Raw genomic sequence first — 9838 nt, 5'->3', positions numbered from 1 at the left:
AATGTCACGTCGGTTTCCGCTGATAAGCAACAACGGAACAACCAAAAGCCTGAAAGAGATGTTCATCTCATCTCGAGAGAGCGAGCTGAATGCTCATCAGTCGTCTCAAAGATTCTCCGAAGGCCACGCGTATTGTGTTGAGCCTCTTAGTTACATCATGTCTGCTTACCTTCTCCGTAAAATCTCTCAAAAGAAACCCTATGTGATCGAGGTCTAGAGAGGCAACAAGGATGCGGTCTTAACTGACGAGAAACTTTTTGTGTAGCACAGGTTGATCTCGATCGTGTGTTGATCTCCCGCTAACATTTTTGATGTTGCGAGAAGGCGACAGGTATTCCCAGCTGAGTGGTGCATAGCATAGTGGAATGTATCATGCTGGAATCAGTATCAGTTCATTCCCCCTGCCAATCATGGGTGATCGATCTGGGTGCGTGGATTAGAAGATTGAGCCTCCTAGCCACGCCGCGAAGTGGCACGTATGTAGGAGTGCACATGTATGATGTATCATGTTGGGGGCCAAGAGAAAAGATTAACCAACAACAAAAGGGCTTGTGTACACCAATCACCAAGTTAACTGTCATCGCTTCTTATAAAACTGGCTGGTTTATTAGGACACGAATGAGAGTAGGCTGAGCTAGTTGTGACGCACGCGAGCGCACGTCAACACCTGGCCGTGGCCCTCCTCATTTGTTTAATCGGGCAAAAGAAAAAAACAGAAAAAAGGAAGAAGATGAAGAAGCAAATCATTCCTTGCATTGTCGCACTAGATCAATAACACCGTTGACGTCGGATAAATCCAGAAGAGTGGCCGCCGTGCTGCTAAGCTTCGCAGGACGCGACCTGGACACGTACCAATACCTTGGGTTTACGATTTCGCAATGTGTACTATACTAACTCTAGTAACATGTGACATGTCTGCTCTATCTTGATTACACCACGACACGCTGAAGGCGCACCACAAGTAGGTACATGTGGAGATTTAAAAAGAACCAATCATCATATATGCGCCAATGTGGCAAGGTGAACGACATGTTACATGACCTCAACTGATGGAGATTTGCAGTCACTGTAACGTCTGGAAAAAGGCACAAGCTAACTCACTGAAAGCTAAGTTAACATGGAGAAAACTTAGAAAAGGAGACTGAGAAAGGCTGGATGTATATTCCGCTGGGATAATCTTGTTTGCGAGGCCATAGCCGCCCATGGCAGTGGTGCATCGCACACTAGCAGGTGCAGGGCGACTACTCAATCAAGTGGGTCTTTTTTCTCCATCTGGCATGAGGCGTGCAGTGTGTACCGAGACGGCCAGGGGTCGATGATTAGATTAGCGAGAGAGAGTTGCATTATACTCTAGCCACTTTATTTCGGCGCACGCGCGCGTGGGAACCCGGTGTAGATATGGTCAGCTGAAACCGACCTGTGGCCCGACAGACTTGGCCGGTATTGTAGACTCTAGTCTGGTGGTGTACCGCCCAGTGATGTTGGTTTAAACCTTGGTTACACTTTAGGATCGAGTTGGCTTTTGTTTGATCGATCGCGGCATGATCGGTCGATCTGGTATTGGTGCACCTCCCTTTCAAGTGATTCCCCACCTGATGGGTCTTGTACCAAGATTAATCAACGAACCACGCCATTTGTACAAGCGGTGGCTTTCGGCGTCATTACACGCATCGCGCTAATTAACCAGCGTCGCGCTAATGCAAACTCATTGGCCTGTCCTAATTAATCGGCATATACCGTAACAAACAAGAGGACAAGGAGTGATTTAGAGAAAAAAAAATCCAGCTATCACCGCTTGGTCTCAGAGTCTCCTATAAGGCTGGTCATAGTGCTAGTATCTTAGGTAGTATCATGTATCTTAGGCCCACAAAAATGTTGATGTGGCATCTAATTAATAAGGATAGATAAGATTAGAGTAACATAGGTGGATACTGTATCATAGCGCATATTACGAGAAAAATTAATGCTAAATAGATCTTGTACACACATTTTGTATTGGGATTCTACAAAACAATAAATTTAGAAGATTATGATACTACTCTATAATACCATCCATTATAGTGATAGTATCATAGACAAGTATCATATGCATGATACTACAATATGATACTATGCACTATGACCAGCCTAATAAATCCAATATAAACAGGTATGGAGTGATCACTCTCTCCGTTTTTATTAGTACTTCGCTTCCTGGTTTTAGTTAAAATCAAATATTGCCAAATTTAACCAAAAAATATATAGAAAAAATATTAGCAACAACAATATCAAAAACACATAACATGAAAATATTGTTTATGGCCATTCTAAGGCTGTAGATTTTACAATTAGATGTTGATGTTTTCCCTAATTATATCAGTGAAATCTTACAAAATTGTCTTTGGCTAAATCAAATCTATTTGTAAAGGGAGTACTATCAATTAGTACTACTAGATGTAAAGGGAGTATCACGGAGCAACCAACCAAATCAATGCAAACATAAGGCCCATTGGTTTCGATTTCACACAGTTAACTGATCTCGCCGGGTAATATTGCCCCATCTATTAGATTAGTCATAATTGGTATATGATACTAGTATATGATATTATCTTTATAACGTGTTGTATCATGTAATAGTATTATATTTTCACGTTATTTATTGATTTGTAGAATCTCAATGTAAAAACAATATACAAGATCTATTTGACACTAATTTATCTTGTAACGTGCCATAAAACATGTTTGAGATTTTTCAAAATCCAGATGTATCTAGATGCTATTTAGTGTCTAGATACATCCAAATTTAGATAAATCTTCGACATATTTCATGGGACTGAGTGAGCTTTCTATGTTAATCTAATCTTCTCTCTTTTTTAATTAGCTGCCACATCAGCTTTTTAGTGGAGCCAGGTCGCATGATACCACCTAAGATACTAGTATTATGTCTAGCCTTAGTCCGTGTATTTGGCCATCATTAGTATTTTCTCTATCATATGAAACATGTATAAACTTTATTTAAATTTAGGAGCATCCAAATACTAAATAGTGTTTAAATAAATTTAAATCTAAATCAAATTAAGATGTCATTTATGGAACGGATGAAGTATATGATTTTTAGTATCTAAAAAGGCATTTTATTTTTTAAGGGGGTGCCATGCCATCCATGGTACCCACTGAATACGCCACTGCTCACCTATACATTAGAAGTGTCTACTTGCCAAAGCTGAATAATAAAGCTGACACCTAATTTGGCACGTACAAAGTACCGTGGATTGATCGAAAGCCATCCTTGTATCCCTGCAAAAAAAAGAAGAGAGAGACATCGTTGTACATATGGTTCAGCCGTTCAAGGATCTGAAAATAGTTCTATGAGTAAAGAACAAGGACGTACGTGATGACTGCTGATGATTGAGGAGAGAAGATACTCTACGGACATATCCATGTCTTTCGCAATAGTTCTACGTATGCACAAGCTTAGCTGCGGCCGGATATTGCCAGGTACACCGTACGTGCGGCGGCTATGCCAGCGTACGCGTGGCTCGTGGCCAGTAGAGAACTTAGAAGCGACATCACTCCAATTCTCGGCGACGATTTGTTTCTGTGCACAGCACAGGCATTGCATAACGTACGGCTGCTGAGTCCGCTGACTTGCCGTGGGCTCGAGATATGGACAGGCTACAAAGAACTAGTTTGGCCGACTATATGTTTTATAATCAAGAAAAAGAAAACTAGGATTCTAGTAGGATCGTGACCGTGGTGTTTCTGTTTAGCAACAAGAAAATACATATTTCCGAGCTTAAAAAGTTATGAAGAAAATTCTTGTGGAATAAAAACCGGAACATTTAACTGCGTATTTTTGTGAATAATATGATTGTCTGCAATTTATTAGTCTTTGCGCGTTGTTGGTTATCCTGGTTTTGCGTTAACTACAACTATTTTGAAAAAATGACACTATTTCAGTGATATATTGTACAAGACCATCCTAGAGACAATGTTAGATGAGCCACGAAAATTATATGGTTAAGATAAATATGATTGACTAGTCCATTTCTACCAGTTCAGACTTTTGTTTAAGTTGGCTAGTGCATCGATTTTATATCGGTTTTGCTAGTTCTCAACTACTTGATAATTAAGTTAGTGCTTACTCGAGTTCTACACCACCCGTTTACACTACAATTCGTGCATATGAGTTTCCAAATTGGATTGCAACTGAGTTTTTTCAGTTGCAATTGAGGTTGAACTGAGATTTTTTTCACTTGCAACTGGAGATGTAATTAAGAAAATGATCTGAGCCGTTAGATTTGCTTCGTGTTTCCTACTAGTTATGATTTGCAACATGGGTTGCAACTGAGACTCGATGATATCATTTGACTAGGAACTAAGTTAATTATCAGACAACTCGAAACTAGCCACACCCATTTTATATGGTACTAGAGCCAAGAAGTTCCAAGTTCAAGACCATGCTCACACAATATTAAAATAAAAAAATATTTTGCGGCCTGCATTGAACCTACACTAAGGATTAAAGTAGCCTAAACGTGAGGGGGTGTTAAGATAAATATATTGCCTAGTGGTCTATGCATATATTTGATTCCAGGTACAAAAATCAATGAGAATTAGCCATTTTTTTTGTGAAAAAAAGGATGTAGATGGGAAAGAAGAAAGTATCATAGATAAAAAAAAAAGAGTGAACATGGTTAACCGGAGTGAAAAAAACGCACCAAGTGACCAATTACCGCTTTAGGAGCGTCAAAAGATTAAGTTCCCCATATTTACATTAATAGGGTATCAATTTTATTTGCAGAATGACGCTTGGAGACCACATCGGTTACCGATGATATGCCAAATGGAAACGGTACATGGAACGATTAAAAGAGAGATCAAGGGGAGGGAATTGCCGAACGCTACAACATGCTGATTTCTGATTGACTACTTAGTGGGCCTAATTAATTACTACTTGCCTTCTATACCCAGTTTGTCCTTTTTGTCAACGGTATGTTCCTAACACACCATTACTGACTTGTTGTAAATGAAGAGAGAGGTATCTCCTTTTGATGGCAGAAAACCTAAGTCTTGTATAGTTTGGTGATCAAACTAGGAATATCATGCTCTCGGTGCCTGTTTGAGATCATATAAAGCTTCGTCAAGTTTACACACATGATGGGGTGTATTCTTATCTTCATACGTTGTTTCATATAGACTTCCTCTTCCAGAACACCATGTAGGAACGAATTCTTGACATCGAGTTGATGGAGACTCCATCCCTTGAAAACAAAATAGCAAGGACAAATCTTATAGTAGCAGCTTTGACAACGGGACTGAAGGTGTCCTCATAATTTTTGCTAAAACGTCGTTTGAATCCCTTGGTGACAAGATGGTTATTTCCTAGCAACTTTCCATTGGTTCGAACTTCTGTAATACTATTGCATCAATTATATATGGTATCAGAGCAAAAGAATCTCAAGTTCAAGACCATGCTCACGTGGTATTAAAAAAAATTGCGACCTACATCGAGAACCCAACGTCTCTAAGGAGCAGAAAAAGAAAAATGCTTGATGTGAGGGAGAGTGTTGATATTATAATTATATTGCCTATTCTCTTTCCACTAGTTTAGACTTTTGTGATAGTTGGCTAGTGAGTCAATTCTATACAATCAAAATAATAAGAACCATAAGTGAACTTTACCCGCAACTAAAGGACGAAAAGTATACACTTCTCTCTTCGTATACCGTCTTTGTCCACGAAAAAGTGTACATTTACTTTTTATCTTAATGAAACCTTTTAAATTTTGATTAACTTATAGAAAAGATTAGAAAGCTATATGACGTCAAATTAATATATTATAAACAAAATTTTAAGACAGATATACTTATACCAATTTAGTGTCAGATTTGCTTCTACTTTTCTCTATAAAAATGGTCAAAATTTGACAAGTTTGACTTAGGATAAAAGTAAAAAATATACGGTTATTCATGAACGGAGTGAGTGTTGCTCAAGTTATTATGGTTCTTGAACAGCTCACTCAAGGCATTGTAAATCAATGACCATCAATTCAAAGCCAAAGGAAGAATGGGAGGGTATGATCATCGGCTCCGTCGCAGGCATGCTAGCATTTTCCAAATAACAGAAACGAGTCTGCATCTAGTCCCACACACTTAAAAACCCTCATAAATAGGAGTAGTGCGCACGTACGGGTACGGGTCAAGATCGAGCGGTGCATGCATGTGTAGCTAGATCATCTCGTCCTTACCAGCATCTATGGGCCTCCAGATAGAAAGTTAGAAACTAGGGCATCACGGTACACGTGTACTCTCACTAAGCATATATAGGCAGGACCGTCTCCACTTAGAAGCTAAATCAATGGCAGACATGCGCCCGTGTTAATTAGTTAAGCTCCCAACATGGTCCATGCACGGCGCGCCGAACTTTTCTTGTGCTAGAAAAGGTGGCTGATATACAATACCTCGTTTATGACGTTCCTCTCATGGTTCAGCATGGATCCGGTGTGGTTCCATGGGTTTGTGAGCTGAGGCTCCATCATATTGAATTGAAGGGTACTAAATACAGTACATATATTTGCTTTGCACATCGATGCCTTGCTCATACTATTTCATAAGTTTCCTTCTTTTAATAGAACAACTGGTTAGCTAGTGAATGCAATTTCACAGTAGATACGTAGAGACTATGGCTCATACTACATCAGTACCTCCTATCTCCTTTAATTGACAGGATGCCGCTTACTACATACTCACGATCTTCACAACTTCGCGTCGATTTAACCGGATCGGATGGAAATAGATAGGTGTTGGGTCAATGGATCGTCTTCTAATAATACGGATAGCGTGTGGAACACAGGCGAGATGAGTACATAGTGATGCAAAGATTCGCAGTACAATAATACCCCTAATCTAGCCAGCATGTGCATGTGTACTTGCAGATGTATTCGCCTCCTATTCGTGCAATAGTACTTAGAAGATAATTAATCGATCGAGGAAATCTATGCTGGTTGATCGAACTGAGCTCTCTCATAGAGGTACTCCCTCCGTTTCATATTACTGTCACTAATATGAATGCATCTAGAACTAAGATATATCTAAATGCATCTATCTTAGTGACAACTAATATGAATCGGGAGTACATCATTTAGCTGGGTAGCCAATTGATCGGTGCACCATCAAATCAAAACACTGCTGTTGATGTTTTCAGACAGGCCCTTCCTCCATGTTCAGCATTAAACTCGCTGCAGATTTTCCTGGCTCCACTGGTGGAAAAAGGGGCTTTGGTCGCGGTTCGCAACTGCCATTAGTCGCGGTTGCGCAACCGCGACCAAAGTAGCGCGACTAAAGGCCCCCCCCCCCCCTTTAGTCGCGGTTCCTTACGAACCGCGACTAAAGGCCCGTCCACGTGGGCCGCAGGCGAGCGCCAGGGCGGAGGACCTTTAGTCGCGGTTCTTCTGGCCAACCGCGACTAAAGGCCTCCGCAGGGTTTAGGGTTTAGCCCCCCCCTCCCCCTAAATCTGGTTTCTTTTTAATTTGTATTGTTTTATTTCTTTTGGGTTTTAATTTTGAAGGAGTTTCACATATTCCACGGTACTACATACATGCATATGAATGTACAATTTCAAACAAATTTGAAATTAGAACCAAAAAGAATTCAAGAGGAATATACAATATATATTCAATATCGGATGACCATATACAATATATATTCAATATCGGATGACCATATACAATTTTGAACAAGTTTCCATCCATAATTTAGTGCATATAAAGTTCTACGTCATCGTAATGGTGTTCTCCTCTAGGATCGATGACTTCCCTCGCCAACCATCCAGCTAGTTCCTCTTGAAGTGGTCGGAAGCGAGCTTCTGGACTAAGCGTCTTCCGGAGGTTATTCCTCAGGATGTTGTTCTCACACTTCTGGTCCCGCTCATTGCAGTATCTCCGGATCCTCTCACAAACATAGTATCCACATAGATTGGTCCCCGGTGGCTGAATATCCCCAGTCGTCCGCACTGCCATTTTAAAATGTAGCTCTTTTTTGAATTCACCGACCTTGGTATCTACGAACCGTCTCCAAACCCTACGAGGCAAAGAAAATTAAATGAACAAGACAGTTATTAATTAGTTACTTGATATTAGGAAATGATGAACGAAATAGGCCGATCGATATAGAGCGCAAATGAATGAAAATAATTACTTTTGCATCATTTTTCTCATGTCGGCCCAAAGCGCCGGATCCATATTCAGAGAGTCGTGGACGAGGCGAGGAGGTCTGAACTTGAATTACCATAAGAATCCAGTGGAACCTGCGGACACGATACATGCACAGTCATGCATAAGTCATCGATTAGCCACATACCATGCATGGAGTAAACAAAAGAGAATGTGCTCAAGACAGAAACACTCACCCAAAATGGTAAGGAAATAGAATATCACTTTTGAGTGTATGTTTTCTAATAAACCGCCACAGGTCATCCTCCACGTCGGCGGGGTGGTGTTCTAACACATATGAATTAACGATTTGTGGGTCAATGAACCCAACATCATGGATGTTCCTTATTCGCATTTCCCGCTTCTTCATTCTGCATAATAGCGTACACAACAAGATAGTTAGGACAATATATATATATATATATAGTGCAGGCAATGAACGAGATGGGGTAGAAATTAATAAATCACTTACAGAACGTAGCAACTGATGATAGATTTGTCGAGGTCGCGCAGATTGAACAGCTGGAACAATTCACTCAGATGAATTTGTACATAGTAATGTTTGAAGTGATGCTCATATCTAACTTCCGCATAGATATAGTCTTTGGCGTTTTTATGTTTTATGTAACCCTTGTACCAATTTAGCAGACCTTTCATTTGTCGAGGTAGATCCTCTTCTGCGAGGCTCGACGAGAGGGCCATTCTTCACATATGTAAATACTACGTCCTTCATTGGCGCCTCATCAAGGCCTAACAGTGCACGAAGAGTGATACCTAAGTCGGCCGCTTGTTCTCTGGCACTCGTTACAGTCAATCCATGTGCTGCCGCAGCTGCTATGATATCGGGGGCATCCGGACCGGCGGCTTGCACTATGAGCGGGGCGATCGATTGTTTACTTTGTTCCCCGAGCTGGGCAACTTCTTTCCCCCTTTCTAAGTTTTTCTCGGCCTCCTCCAAGGCTTTCTTCTCCGCCAACTCTTGGTTCCTCTTGAACGCGAGTGCTTGCCTACGAAGTTCACGTAAATAGTCGTCAGGCAGATTCTTCGCGGCTTGGGACGGTGTGTTCAAAAATGACTTAGCCCACTGCTTTTGCTTGTCGAAAATGCGGCTTGGGCTCGCCCTCTCTTTTCTTCTTGCACTCCTCCTTCCATTTCTCATGCTGAGCAGCCACGGCCGCTGCATTTTCCTCGACACTAAGTTCCCAAGGCCTCGGGATGAGAGGCTTCAGTGATGGCTCTGGTATCTTTGTGGTTCTAGGTACATAAGGGTCCGGGTTAATAACCCAGGACTGCTTACGCTTCTTCGCGGAGGTGGATTGGGGCGGTGTCCGATCACCCGCGGACGACGAGGCAGGCGGCGTCGCTACCCGCCGGAGGTGAATTGGGGGGCGGCGTCGGCTGACGTGAAGGAGGTGTAGGTGAAGCACCACCACCACCACCGCCACCGCCACCGTCACCGCCACCGCCACCGCCACCGTCACCGCCACCGCCACCACCACCACCGTACGGGGGTGGACTTGTTGGCGCCTCGCCTGGAAACTTGATAAATTTCTTCTGCCATAGAATGAACTAGCGCTTGACATCTCCAAGTCTTTTCACCCCTTCAGTTGTAGCAATGTCAATGTCCAGGTCCTCAAACCCTTGGA

The 9838-nt window shown here is 41.7% G+C and overlaps 1 long non-coding RNA gene across 1 annotated transcript; it reads right to left on the bottom strand.

The window, feature by feature from the left end:
- Positions 1–7631: 7631 nt before the first annotated feature.
- LOC127316430 (uncharacterized) lies at positions 7632–8235 on the bottom strand. The gene is made up of 2 exons (XR_007860406.2): positions 8179–8235; positions 7632–8061 (listed from the first exon to the last, which is right to left on the bottom strand). It is a non-coding gene; the product is annotated as an uncharacterized lncRNA (long non-coding RNA).
- Positions 8236–9838: the final 1603 nt, after the last annotated feature.

The sequence above is a fragment of the Lolium perenne genome, chromosome 1 (assembly GCF_019359855.2).
Source record: "Lolium perenne isolate Kyuss_39 chromosome 1, Kyuss_2.0, whole genome shotgun sequence".
NCBI classification, from domain to species: Eukaryota; Viridiplantae; Streptophyta; class Magnoliopsida; order Poales; family Poaceae; genus Lolium; species Lolium perenne.
Note: the sequence above shows the minus strand (reverse complement) of the source record. Positions and strands in the feature narration are given on the sequence as shown.